The sequence below is a fragment of the Carassius carassius genome, chromosome 33, assembly GCF_963082965.1.
Source record: "Carassius carassius chromosome 33, fCarCar2.1, whole genome shotgun sequence".
Classification (NCBI taxonomy): domain Eukaryota; kingdom Metazoa; phylum Chordata; class Actinopteri; order Cypriniformes; family Cyprinidae; genus Carassius; species Carassius carassius.
In genome coordinates, this window is record NC_081787.1 from 9,365,463 (window position 1) to 9,380,597 (window position 15,135).

Here is a 15,135-nt window from a genome sequence, read left to right on the forward strand (position 1 = left end):
CATGCTCTTTTCTGCGCTCTCAAACCCAAAGCGCACGCACACAGAGCTAACTCTATGACAGCTCAAAAGTACCAGATTGAGTTATTTTTCACCATTTATTACACTTAAACTATTCAAATACACACAACATTGTCTAAATGCCAGTTTAATGTCAGTCGGTTATGTCTTAAGTGAATGCAAATGGTATGTCTAACACTATACTGGATCCTTGCATTCAGTCTTAAAGTGACATCAGCCTACTGTATATACCTGCTACTGTCTGTTTAAATCAAACAACAAACGACAAATAGAAAATCTTGAAAAATGTCTTTACCAGAAAATGACTGCTAGACCTACCTAAAAACTTAAAGCAGTGCTTATTAATTCATACGCATATTTATTCTGTTGTATTTATTTATGCTATATCTCATAATATATTTGTTCTGATCGTATTAATGTATAGTTACTTGTCTCTTTTTTTAACTAAAATAAATTTAAATTATAGTTTGAAATCAAGCTTCCTTGGGTCGTTGAAATGACCCTATTATAGGGTCAACACTAGTGTTGGGCGATATGGTCATTTTTCAAATCATCATATCGTCAGCCCGTGAGATCGACGATACACAATATTATCGAGCATGGGTGGAGCAAGAGAGAGACTCTTTGTTCTTGTCATAGCATAACTATTTGGCGTTTTAAACCGCACAGGTGCGCGAGAGAGAGCCTATGGAGTCACCAATAATAAAAAAAAATTACTTTCAAACATACTGACTGATTTAACTAACGTTAAATATAAAAATACTGTATTTAAAACAGCTAGTTCATACATAGTCGGACGCAACTGTCATATCGCACGTCCGCATCTGCACAGGGAAGTTATCAGTCTAAATGTTCTGCGAAATCAGTCAACGGTGAAAATCAATAGTAGATTTAATTTAAAGTCCAACAGTTTAACACTAATATTGGGCATAAACGAACATTTAAATATAAAGTATTTAAAACAGGTAAGTTGATATATTTGTAGTATAGTTGAATTGAACTGATGCATCAGTCACTTTTATAAGTTAAGTGATCAGTCTTTAAGAAAAGGACTACGTGAGAACCATGCACTATTATTTTGTCTTTACTTTATTTGTGACACCTAGAAAGAGTTAATCTGTCATGTATGAGAAGAGCGTGTTGCCGTATACCAGCCATTAAATGTGTGGGACACCAACTCAACGTTTTCTATCTCTTTCATTTCATGGATTTAACGAATTATCCGAGTCAAAGCGTTACAACTTCACCGACCACATGCTCTAATCCTCCTGCGCGTGCGAGGTGTGTGTGTGAAATGCGGGCAGTGAAATTAAGTGAAATAGCTGGGCAGTTTAAAAGCCGAATTATAATAAGCAGCCTAATAAAAATAAAAATAATAGTTATTATTATTATAATCTAATACATTAATAGGAAAATGAGCCTAATATCGTCTTGATTATCGACAGAGAATTCTGCTTATGTCGATATCTCTGACGATCGTCGATACACGATACTATCGTCTATCGGCACAACCCTAGTCAACACGCTGCAACTTAAGAAAACACATGCAAATTGAAAAAACATCCGCAAGTAAGAGAACATCTTCATTAGTTTGACAACACAAGTGTTGCAAACCATCACAACACATGCATATAATGAAATGCGCTGCAAATCCTCACAACGCTTGCATACAACGAAACGCACTGCAAATACTTCACAACACATGCATATAGCGAAAAGCGCTGCAAATACTTCACAACACATGCATATAACGAAACGCGCTGCAAATCCTCACAACACATGCATACAATGAAACGCGCTGCAAATACTTCACAACACATGCATACAATGAAACGCACTGCAAATACTTCACAACACATGCATACAACGAAACGCGCTGCAAATACTTCACAACACATGCATACAATGAAACGCGCTGCAAATACTTCACAACACATGCATATAGCGAAACACACTTCTAATCCTTCACAACACATGCAACGAAACGCGCTGCAAATACTTCATAACACATATAAATTAAGAAACGCTGCCAGAGGTGTCAAGTAACGAAGTACAAATACTTCGTTACATTACTTAAGTAGAAATTTGGGGTATCTATACTTTACTTGAGTAATTATTTTTCAGCCGACTTTTTACTTCTACTAGTATCTGTACTTTCTACTCCTTACATTTTAAAAATAGCTTCGTTAATGCTATTTCATTTCGGCATGTTTTCATTCCGGCTTGTCATCATTCAAAAAAAAATAAAAATAAAACCTATCCAGATAAATCTCGCCATCTGGATGGAGTGAATTTGATTGTGGTTGGATGAGAAGTATAAACATATACCAATCCGACACCCAATTGGTTTGTTTGTACGCGATCCATCGCACCTGCACATGACACAGATCACATCACACTCTATCGATAGATTGTTGGAATATCTGTATCTGTGCAGTCCTTTGTCATAAATACAGTTTACAAAAGGTCACGAGGGAGGAGTCGGTTTCCCATCTACTGTAAAGTTTTCGCTCCGTTCACCGCTCACCACTAAACAGTTGTTTCCTCCATCGAAAATCTAGCCCTTAACACTAACATATGAACGAACACATACTTTAATCATACTTATTTAAATATACTTAATTTAATCATACGTACTTTATAGATACACTACGGTGCAAAAGTCTTAGGCACGTTAATATTTTCACTTATAAGAATGATGTTCGGCCAGTTATTTATATATTTTGCTGTAGTGTTTCAGTATAAAATATCAGTTTACATTTCCAAACATTCATTTTGCCATTGTCACACTGCTTGTGCATTCAAAATCGCACTAGATTATTATTAAAATTAATGGCAAACTGTTATTTCCTACTGACACACTACAGCAAAAGATATAAATAACTGGCTGAAAACCCTAATGTGCCTAAGACTTTTGCACAGTACTGTATTTTAAAAACGACATTGTTGCTACTTTGCAAAGAATGAGAATACAGTAATTCACAGGACTGATTAAAGACAGTGACAGACAGAACTCATCTTAACTAAATATCAGAGTGAGTGACAGAGATACAGTAGAAACATTATGTGTGGTTTTGTATTAAATAATTACCCAGATTGTGAAATACATTTATTAGCCTTAGATTAAGGGAAGCACAACTTTGGAAATGAGAGCATCCAAGGTGAAAGCTATGGATTTATTTCAAATATTTGTAATGTTCTTTAATGTTATCCATATTTTTTTTTTTTTAAGTATCGGTTCAGGCACCGTTTAGGCACCGTTTAGGCACCAGTACGGTTTTAAAAGTATCGAAAAGGCACTGGACCCTACTTAAAAGTTTTTATTTTTCACTACTGGCTCATTTACCAAATAGGTGCTTTCTCTTCGTCCTCAACAAATTAAGCTACTGTAGGTAGTTCGGTAGCGAGACGTTGTAATAAAATATCGTTTGCGATTGACGACGCGATTGACAATGTTGTGATAAGCAGGTTGTACCAACTTTGTAACTCGCCCCCCCCCCACCCCCACCCACACACACACACACACACACACACACTGGACATAGCAGACGTATGTACCGAATACAGGAAGATATCAATCAAGAAGGTATCAGGATTAGGAGTTATTTTTCATTTTTAGTTTTTGATTATTCACTTGGATTAATCATTCATTTTGACAGCACTATAATGTTTATTGTAAATAGACAACCATACAAGAGTAATTGTTACTAAGCCTACACCAATGTTCTTGTCCATTGCCCTCACAGATTCCTGCAGCTAAGCTTGGATGTACATTTACATTCCATTAAAGGTTATTGATGACATGCCTCTGAAGTTTGACTTTTTGCACCATAACAATACTTATAGGCAACTAGTCATCATATCTCTAGTTCTTTAATGTATTTGCATTGTACTAAAGTGCGTTCATTTTCAATGGGCATATATACGGCTGAAACAGGTAGCCTGCATCTCAAATTTTTCAACATTAACATTTTAATATAACATTATAGTCATTATGGCCTATGGCCTTTAGAAAAATGTTTTTTTGAGGAGGTGGGATAGTGCATAATAGGCCCTGTGGCGCTGCCTTTTGTTCTTAATGGCATTTTTTACCTTACATTACTTTTACTTTTATACTTTAAGTAGTTTTTTAAACCAGTACTTTTACACTTTTACTTGAGTAAAAAGCTTGAGTTGATACTTCAACTTCTACAAAAGTCTTTTTAAACCCTAGTATCTATACTTCTACTTGAGTAATGAATGTCAATACTTTTGACACCACTGAACGCTGCAAATCCTCACAGCACATACAAATTAAGAAACAATTAATTAAGCATTGCAAATTTATATTTGAAATTATATTTAGTTGAGAATATTAAAGTTAGCCATCTTAAGTAACGTTTTACATTTAATCATGTAATTATTCAGCTTATTTAGGCTAATAATATCCAAAAGATAAAGGAATTATGGTGTTTAAAATCACCATTCAAAAAAAAAACAAAAAAAAACTGACCTTTCAGTTCACCAACAACTCCACTGACCAGTAGCCACTGCACGATAAACAAATCCAAGTCGGGTCCGACACTTTTTGAGGTCTCCTTGAAACATTTCCATTGTGGTCCGTGCTATTTGCAGCACGTTTGTTAATTGCATGTGTTGTGATGATTTGATGATTTGATTTTTTTTTTTTTTCTCAGTGACTAAGCATGTTCACTCTTCCAAAGCTCCGGGCTCTACATGAAGCTACCATCTTACCTAGTAAGAGCTGGTAAAATCAGGTTTCGTTTTATCTTTCATAAAAGAGAAATAAACACTGCCTGTTTGTTTTTATTTTCAATTTCATTGCATCATCATTTGAATGGACTAAATGCAAAGCCTGCAAATGCACAAATGCAAAACAAGAAAATATTCAAATGCATGTTCTCATGTCCACTCTCTGCTCTCTAGTAAAATGGGGAGAATCACTACTGTAGAACATGAGGCAAAAGTTAATGCAGTCATCCAAATGGATGCTGTTATGAGGCTTTGCCGTAACTATATTATTCCTTCAGAACCTGACCATGTAGCTGCTAAATAAATGTATGATTTTTATAATAAAGACATGAATATTGATATTAGAAGACACTTCTAATGGAAATGTCTTCAGCCATTTTGAACATAATAATGGACCCAAATTTTCAGAGCCAATAATGATGGTTCAGAGGCTGGTCAAGCGATCTGGCACTAGGTCATTTCTGCCAATCGTTAGCTGGGTTGAACAGATTGTCTGCAAAATCAAATTGGGATCTTGTCCAATAGCTAGTCAGAGAATTATGGTTTTCACAAATTAAATGCAGAGCCGGAGGACATGTGCTTCCTAGAAACCCCTGTCTCCATTAATTCTAATCAGACAATGTAGGGCATGAGAGTTGATCAGTGTGAATTTAAAAAACAAATTGATCCTGTGTATCTGGGGTACGTCTGCTTTTCATCATCGAGCATTGGGGACACATCAGCATTAATTATTGAGGGTGTATATTAATAAAGTTACATTACATACAATCAAGTCAACAACTCAGCCATAAAGTAAAACGAAACAATTGCAGAAAAACGAATTAGTTGAAAAACAAACGTAAAGCTGCCATTTGATATTTCTGATATTTTGATATTTTTTGTACCCTTGACATGCACATCCTTAACTTTAAGAATAAAATGAATACCAAATTATTTGTCATCTATACCAGAGATCGTCAACAGAATGTCTGAATAAATAAATAAAATATGCATTAAAATACAATGCAATATTATGTTGATTTAGTTAATAACTGATTCTTCTCAACCAGAAATAAAACAGTGTCAAACATAAGATACAATCAAAGTATGTACAGAACACATCTGCTGCCTTCAAGACATTTTATTTATTTATTTATTTATTTTACACATCTGCACAACCACGACAGGCATGAGCAAGCTTAGGAATGCTAGATACCATCAGCAGAAGCAACACAATCCTAGCATCAGACCACCTGGACTGCAGCCAGACAAACGTCACAATAACCCATCTCAGTGAGGTATCTCTCACTGTGGGAGTCAGAAAGATACAACTCAGCTTTGCAAACCTGAACAGCTGGAAACTGTTCTTTTGCTGTATCTGAAACACAATGTAATATTTGCATCACCCAAAGAACATTTTTCAGGTTCATCTACAATGAGTAGTTTTAAACACCTCAATATCACATAATGCACACGTTAAATTCCAGGAAAAGCTTTCAGACACATGCCGAGTCATTCATCCACAGCAGATCTTGTCGACAGAAAACCCCATTAGACAGATATGTGCCTAATTCTCCTGACAGAAGTGCACATGAGAACTGCTGATGATGACAAGACACTTCACATCTACTGTTCACATCTACTGTATTTAAATCTGGCTAAGAGGATAGAAAAAATAGAAAAATAGAAATTGATGAAAAAGATGGAAACGTTAGACAGTGTGATATATTATATTGTCATAAAGTACTGACTTAAGACTTCAGACTTTTTCTCCATTAGCAGCAAAAGCCAGCTCTTTAACGACATCCTCAATGAGGAAGTGGCAGTTTGGTGAATTCTGGGATGTTTTGTGGTATAGGTTGGGTTTGTTTCCCTCTAAAATATTCCATCTTGTTTGATAAAATTACAGATTACAGAAATGTGTATGATAATTGAAAAATTTCCAAAGTTAAAACACTCTAGTAGGCTAACTCTACTGCTAAATATTATTGCATTAATATTAATTATAGCATGTTTCTGAAATTATATTTCCAAAATAAACAAATCCTTAAATTAAAACAAGCATGTCACATAGTTCAAAAGGTCCTGCATAACAGCAATGACCTCACTGTCGATGACAGATATTTGGCCTGTTACAGTATAAAGTATTTCACCGCTGCTCATCAGCAGAATTTGTTTGATGTGCCGCTCACTACATTATCTCCAATGCAGACACACAAAAGTGCTGTTCTGTTCATGACAAGCTGTGGTAATAAAACTGAAAGGACAAAAACAAGCAAGTAAATAGCAACCTGTGCCTTCTTCAAGTATCTTTCCTAGAAATTGTGGTGGTACTTGTGTTGATCAAGAAAATGTCCTGTGATTGAGAGCAGAAAGGAGGTGAAATTGAACTCAGGTTCAGCTAAAGCAATCACTAACAGCACTAGACTTGAGGGCTGCTTCAAAAACAAATAAAATATACAATGTTGTTTCAGGCATTTTCAGAAGAGCTAAAACCATTAAGTATTTGTGTGAATAAAATAAACCAGGTTAACAGTAAATCATTTCCGGATCACTACAAACTACGTTCAGACACGACACTAATTTGATTCTGTGCAGCTGGTCTCCTAACATGTGTCCATCTCAAATGAGAATGCATTACGACCTCACATGCAGCCACACAGAGGAAAATCACAGGTATTAAGAAAAACACAGGCAGCCAATTTTATTTCCTCAACCCTGCTGGCCCTCTCCAACCTCACTTCATATGACAACAACACCACTGCAATCAATGTCCCAACATAACTCCAGTTCACATTTCCTGCCTGGATCAATTAGAAGCATATTACACGTCACATGGTTCCAGTCCATCCTTTCATCTCTGTTTCTTTTTACAAATGGATTTTTCTGTTCTTTGGGTAGTAGCGAATCAATGGATTGTTTACACGTCACACGAGACTTAACCTCTCACATTGCAACCTGCAAGTGTTAACTTATATTGTAGAGCTTTTTGCAACTGAATTAAACCATGAAAACTTTGTTTTGTTAGTAAAAATGAATGAATCTATGTTGATTCAGTGATTTTAAATAGTATCTTTACATTTTATTTAGATATTACCATTGTTTTGGTTACTATTTTGCTCTCGCGAACTGTCAGAAAAAAAAGAGGGAGAACACCCGTGTGGAGACTACTAGTGAGACTCCAATTATCTTTGATTTGTAAGATTTCCCGTGACTGAAAATGCTTTTCAAAAGAAAACCCACCACTTCAGGTTGATTATGCACTGGGCCGTTCTTGGTTGGTTATCTAGACAGAAAAGTCAGTTGATGTTGCCAAGTGTAAATGCACCATGTTCTGATTGACTGATGATCGACGGGTGATCGCATGTTAATGCCAAGTGTAAACGCGGCCAAATTAGCCCATATGTCAGGGTCATTTACTTGTTCAAGCATCATAAATTGCTATGCACAGGGAAATATTGCTACAAGATATGCATCACTACACACTGGCCACAGTCTTCTTTGAGGCTGCTACTGATTCTCTTTGGCTTGATGCTTCATGTCTGATTGGGGGCTTTGCTGGAATGGCTTTTATTAGACACTAAGTTACCTCTGCATTTTGGCAGGTGATTTTCTGTCTCACTACCCATTAGCCAAGTGTGGTTTGTAATGTTGCCAGACCCCTAATGACAGCAGCAGCTGGTGAGGAAACAGTGAAAAAGATAAATGGTGAGACCCTGCACCCATTTTTGTCTCTAATTTTTTTCTATTTTTATATGGGGTGGACTAAGAGCAAAATAATCTTTCTGAGCTCGCCACCTTGTTTAGACTGATGAGTAGAGGTCAACTGATTTTTTTTACAGATACCGATAGTTAAGTTGGACCACACTGGCCGATACCGATTAATCAACCAACAGTTTTTAAAATAGATACTTAAAAAAAAAACACTATACTTTGTACATGATTAAAAATAACTATTAATTATATATTGATCATTAAAGTTTGTTCATAGTTCATTGATTACTGTCAACAGAAGCAAATTCTAAATTAAAAAAATGGTAATAGATGTTGAAATTAACAGTTACTAGATGGCCATCTTTAAACATCTACACAAAGACCATAGCATTGAAATTACATACATATGGATATTGTATGTATACTCTCGCACGTAATGTGCTTCTATTCTAAAACATGTGATGATTATCTAATCAAAATAAAAAAAATGTGGCAGTCGCACACTGGGCTAAAAAGCACAGCACCGCGCAGACAAACTCGCAGGTATCACACATCGGAAGCATCACGTTCAGTTCAAGCACCGTCTAAAACTGTTTATTTAATCACCAAATGGGCAATAGTTAACTTTAAAAAAGTTGCATAGATGAATCTGAAAGAAAAATGTATATTATAGGTTGTTATATAAAGAATTCAGACTTTATTAGAGCCACAAAAAGACAAACATTTCACTGAAAAATACACAGCACATAATTTTACAGAATAAGGTGAAGACAATGGCAGGGCAGGATTTCAGTCGGAAGAATCAATGTATCAGATTGCTTTCTCACGTCACTAGCATTAAATCTGCAACCTCACTGGCTAACAAATGCATTAACCAGCTGGATATAAACTAATGCAAATAAATGGTAACAATCGTGACAATTTGTGTCAGACTTGCGTGTGCTTTGGTCACATTGTTTTAACAATTTGAGGTGCTGCTTATGTTCGCGCATTCTCAGCCTTGGTACTGCTGTTCTGTCTCCACTAATCCCGGATCTAGTCAGCAAATTAATTACTTAGTAATGATATGAAAACATGCATTACAGTTTAATGCATACACACCTTTTAGTTGTCAATGTTTTAAATCCCATTCTGAAGTGTCCCACTCTGTGCAGCGTGCAGTGTCGTGTCAAAACAAACAGCTAGTGGTAGTGTGCCATATCACACAGCCCACGATAATACCGGTATACATTTTTATATGATTAAAAAATGTGTCATATCGCAATATCAATGATATGACGTATTTACTAGGGATGCACCTAATGTTCATCGGCCGATAGCAAAAAAAAAAAAAAAAAAAAAAAAACTCTTTCTGTGTTCTGCCGAATAAGCAAAAACCGAACAAATGACGTGATGTGATCAAAGGGAGGCGTGCACTAATGCAGCAAATATGATGGCAGTGTGAAAGCATTTAAAACTGTCCGAGAAAGATGCAAAAATCATTACAAGCACCGACAGCAAGAGACCGATGAGAAGAGGTAGAGGTAGTTGTTGCTGGTTATTTTATGATGATTAAATTTGCGAAATGGCCTTAAACAAATAAACTGCAGAACTTTATATTTTTTCTAAGAAACGCACAAACTACATGTGTTCAAACAGTGCTGCGCGAGTTCGCGTCACAAGGGTTCAAATTCCAAACCAAGAGGGAAATAAATAGCCGCTGAAACTGTTAATCGTCAGTTGCTCAGTAACATTTTTATGAATTTTTACAAGGCATGTGACAATGTGATACATGCATCTTCCCAAATTAGTAATGAGAATAATTAAAAAATCTGCTGTTGTCAACAAAAAGAAGCACCGAGGACTTCCTGCGGGTTTACGTCAAAATAAAAGCTCCATCAACATTCATAATTGTTAGTATTGTATTTTTACTGTACTGTATTGTATTGTCATTTTTTACTAGTTACTGTGCCGATTAATCTGCAAAATCAATACATCGGTCAGCCTCAACTGATGAGCCACTGGTAAGCTATCTGAGGGGCAGGAGGAGAGATAAACAGAGGTCAGTCGAATACATTGAGGTCTCCTGAGGAAATATAATCTTGAAGCAGTCAAACAGGAAGCAGTGAGCTGTTTGTTTTTTCTGTATAAGATGGGCTCAATGAGGCTTACAATGACTTCAAAGGCAAATTACTGCACAATCTTATGTTTTGCTTTATGCTAGAGCTTGATGGCAAGGTATTGGTGGTTGATCTGATTTGACAGTTATAAAGGTTCAGCAACTGCTTTCAAAAACCTGTTCTTGTATGGCTTATACAGTAAGTGAAATAAGGACTGGACTGTCCGATCGATATCACAGAATCCTATTTTTCAAACTTAATATCACCATCAACCCGAAACTGTGACAGATTTGTCTCCCCTATTGTATTGTATACCGGAGTACACTAATAAACTAACAAAAAGTAGGGTAGGACAGATTTTGTGTATTTGATCATTGTGGATGGATGGATGGATGGATGGATGGATAGATAGATAGATAGACAGACAAAAACAAGACAAGCTTTAAACCCAACACCACACTCCTTCCTCTTTAAATGTATGCAGCTGAGAGCAATAACATCCCAAACATTCCTTCCTTTGGGAAAAAAAAAAGTATTGGTCAGTTGATCAGTAGTACTGAACCACTCAGGAATGATTATGCCATAGTGAAATCACAACTGTAGCCATCATCAGAGAGAGACAGAGAGAGAGAGAGAGAGAGAGAGAGAGAGAGAGAGCATCCTGACCTGGGAAAGAGATTATAGTTACAGAGGAAGTGGGTGTTACTGCTTTATGTCAGGACTCTGGTCTCTTTTTACACAATATCCTGCTAAGAATCATTACTTTGCTTCAGATGGCAATAAAAGAAGCAGAATAACTTTAACTTACTATAGCTTTAGATTTACTGTGCACACTTACTTTTAAATGATAGAACGTCTTAGCTATTGTCTTTTTGGGGAGTAGTATTCCTCACTGCAAACGGAGGAATGGATGTGCTTATGTCCTTGAGAACATATTTCACATTAAATATAGAGCCCAGTGTCCCTGTTCCAGCTCCTGACTGGATCAGGATTAATGACCTCCACTCAGTTCACTGGCATAATGACCAGTAGGTCAGACAACTGCCTCGGGTCAATTCAACACACTAGGTTAACTAGAACAGTATGTAAGCTAAAGTTGGTAAAATGAGGAATGGACACATGACAGAAACCTGCCCTGCAGAACTCATCGAAAACAAGCCTTGAAAAAAGAACTCAAAATCTGTGTTAAGTTTGCAATGTTTGGTATCGAGTCGACATATTCATCTTCCTTAGTCTTACCACAATGGCACTAAACAAAGTCAAAGTGCGCTGCACCTTAATAAGCATTCTAATGTTGCTATAAATATTGATTAATAATTGACTTACAGAGATTCTCTGTCTCAAGGATTTCTAGTGATTTCTGAGCATCCTGTAACATGAACAAGCAGGGTATAAAAGAACAACATGGGATAGAGAGGGAGAGGGAGATACATACATCTGTACACTGGAAAACGACACCAGCCAGCCTAAGAATGATTATAGATACTGCTCTTCCCTTGAGCCATTCAATACATACAGAAGGATCTAGCAAAAACAAAATGATTCAGCAAAATTTTGAATAACAAGTGTGGCTAATGGAGATGAATTACCCTAAATCTGTCAGCTAAAAAAAAAGGAACGGGAGAATGATAAAGACAACCACAGACAGCAGCCATGGCACTGCAAAGAGCAACTTTTGGGCTTAAAGAGCATGCATGGTTCTTCTGGGATTAAACAAGTTTGCTAAGCAATTGAGAAACACTGGCTGGTATAAAGCGGGCCACCTTACATATGCTCTGAGACACAAGAGCTGCTAATTTAGTGCAGAGGACAGCAAGGGATGGTAATTCTGTTATTGCAAACAAAGCAACCCACACTTTTGTCCCTTATCCCCTACGTCACTGACTTTTTAGAAAAGAGCACACAGTGGTATAGGGCCTCTTCAGGGGGGTGTACAGTTCCGTTTACTGAGTCATTGCAAGAGAATTAGTCAATGCAGGGTACCTGACTATCTACAAGGTCTCACATATACAAAAAGCAACTGTCATTATCTACTGTGAGAAAAATGTAGAAACTCCAGGCTTTTTCTAAAGATTTCAACATCAGTTTTCTCCTCTCTTTGTGCACAACAAGGAAATGACATGACAGTCATGTGGAGATACCAGTGGTTTAATGTAAAGAAGTAATAATACTTTTTTACAGTACTTAAGTATTTTTTGGGAGTATCTGTACTTTACTTGAATTTTTATATTTCAGCCAACATTTACTCCCCTACATTTCCTAATTAAAATTTATACTTTTACTTCGATACATTTCCCCGAAGCATATGTTACTTACTACAAAATAGTCAGAAGTCAGAAGAACACAGATTACAGGAAAGCAGGTTTGACGAATCAGTGGTCTGGCGTTTGCAAGTTAGACTCATGCTCATATGCAAACAAGTGTGCGCACAACGCAGTTAATTTTAAGTCAAGTCAGGGGTGTGCGATACGGGATTGTCTGCAATAATATGTTTAGGGCTGCAACTAACGATTATTTTGATAATCGATTAATCTGTCGATTATTTTTACGATTAATCGATTAATCGGTTTATGTACTTATATTTTATTTTTTTTCATTTTTTCCCCAAGTAAATTATTAATAAATGGTCTTTATCCTTCAGCATAGATTTTTAAGAGATTTTAACCATTTTGCACTGTCATATCCTCATCAAAATATACCTGGAGTTGTTTTATTGTGTTAGTAATCCTTTGTCGAACTCTTCTGCAATCAGAACACTGACCCATACTCTAGCAAATTTCACAAGGAGATTTAAAATAATGTTTTCACCATGGCAGTCCATAGAGCTCCTAAAGTAGTTTAACATCCCGAACAAAGCTTAAGCAATCTTTCAGAACATATTTTCAGGAAGAATAAGGATAAAACAGAATAAAATTGCAGTGCATTGTATTTTATTATTTACTGGGAAACAGCTTTATAGCTTATGCTGTGAAATTGTAAACAATCCTTCGAAAAAAGTGCCAATGGCATGAAACCTGAATGGAACTCAGAATTTAAAGTAAAATCCATCAGAAGGTTTTCCAGAAAAAAAATTGGACACACACAAAAAACCTGCTGTGTGAAAAAGAGCAGTGAATACTTAGAAAAAAAGTGCATTTCAAATATCTTTAAACATTTACCTCGCTCATTCAGTCATAATTAGGCTGCACGACTGAATTATGAACTGGTAAACGACAAACTGATTACGGAACATGTTTGTAAAGCTTTAAATGTTAACTGTTAAAAAGCAATGTTATCATGTTTTACGACTTAACATTTGCAAACAACATTTTACTGGAGAATCTGCACAAATGAAAGTCTTAGGGGCCGTTCACAAATCGCGCCTAAAACGCGTGGAAAACGATAGGCGCACCGCTTTCTCCTTCTTTCCATAGCGCACGAGCAGAAGCGCCCCTGAGGCTTCTGCCTTTGCTAAGCAACCATGACGTGCTCTCTCCTAGAAGACGCGGAAATTTCAGCAAAGGATAAATGGATTTGCAGCTCAAAAAATCGCTTGCAGTAGCTCTGCTACTAAATTTATTTCAAAATGGAAATCCATATACAGCTATGATCAGCTGTTCCTTTCATCTTGACTGAGCTTTTAACGTTGTTACGGGAAAGGATGAAGCTGATTGGTTAGTTCTTGTCACATGACCCGCGGTGCGCTTGCAGCATTCTGAAAAGTTAAAATGTTTTTAACTCGATGCGGTGCGGTGTTGGAAATAACTTGAGCGCGCAAAAGACGCGATATGTGAATGTCCCCTTAAACAGTTCAGTAGTGCAGAGTTTACAGGTTACGCTTCTTTTTTAAAGGCTCAAAGTAAAGTACTCCCACACATAAACATCATATATGATGTCTATGCTCCCACATCACGCTTGAATGCTGCAGAGACGCTGTTCGGGGAGCACGTGACATAAAACGAGGCCAGCTATTGGCTATTCGCTACTTCTCCTGCTCTACTGGCTGAGTAAAACCTCCGGTGGCTCATTACTGCCACACTTTGGTCACCGCAGATTTGAAATATGCACGAAATGAGCCGCTTACGGCACATAAAAGTTATTTAGCAACGAATCGATGACTAAATTAGTTGACAACTAATTTAATAATCGATTTTAATCGATTAAATTGATTCGTTGTTTCAGCTCTAAATATGTTAAGTGTTGTTGTAATGATGTGCGATTGGAAATTATCAAGTATATATCACCAAATCACACATAGAGTGCACGCACATTGATTTATTTAAAACTATGTAATAAATCTATTAAAACTCTAAATTCCAGGCATTCTAAATTGTAGATGGCAAAAATGCTTCTGTATGTTTTTTATATTTATGCTTCTTTTTCCATTTTGCATTTACTTTTACTTTCAATATTTAAGTATGTTTAAGATTTAACATTTCATACTTACGTACAATAAATATCACATACTTTAAGACTTTTACTCAAGTAATATTCTAAACGGTGACTTCAACTTCTACCAAAGTCATTTTCTGGTAAGATATCTGTACTTTTACTTGATTATGGCTTTCAAGTACTTTATACTCCAATGGAAAAT

At 36.4% G+C, this 15,135-nt stretch overlaps 1 protein-coding gene across 3 annotated transcripts in view; it reads right to left on the bottom strand.

Moving 5' to 3' along the window:
- Positions 1-15,135, bottom strand: part of LOC132113701 (E3 ubiquitin-protein ligase RNF130-like) — a 49,369-nt gene that overhangs the window by 32,753 nt on the left and 1,481 nt on the right. The window lies entirely within an intron of this gene.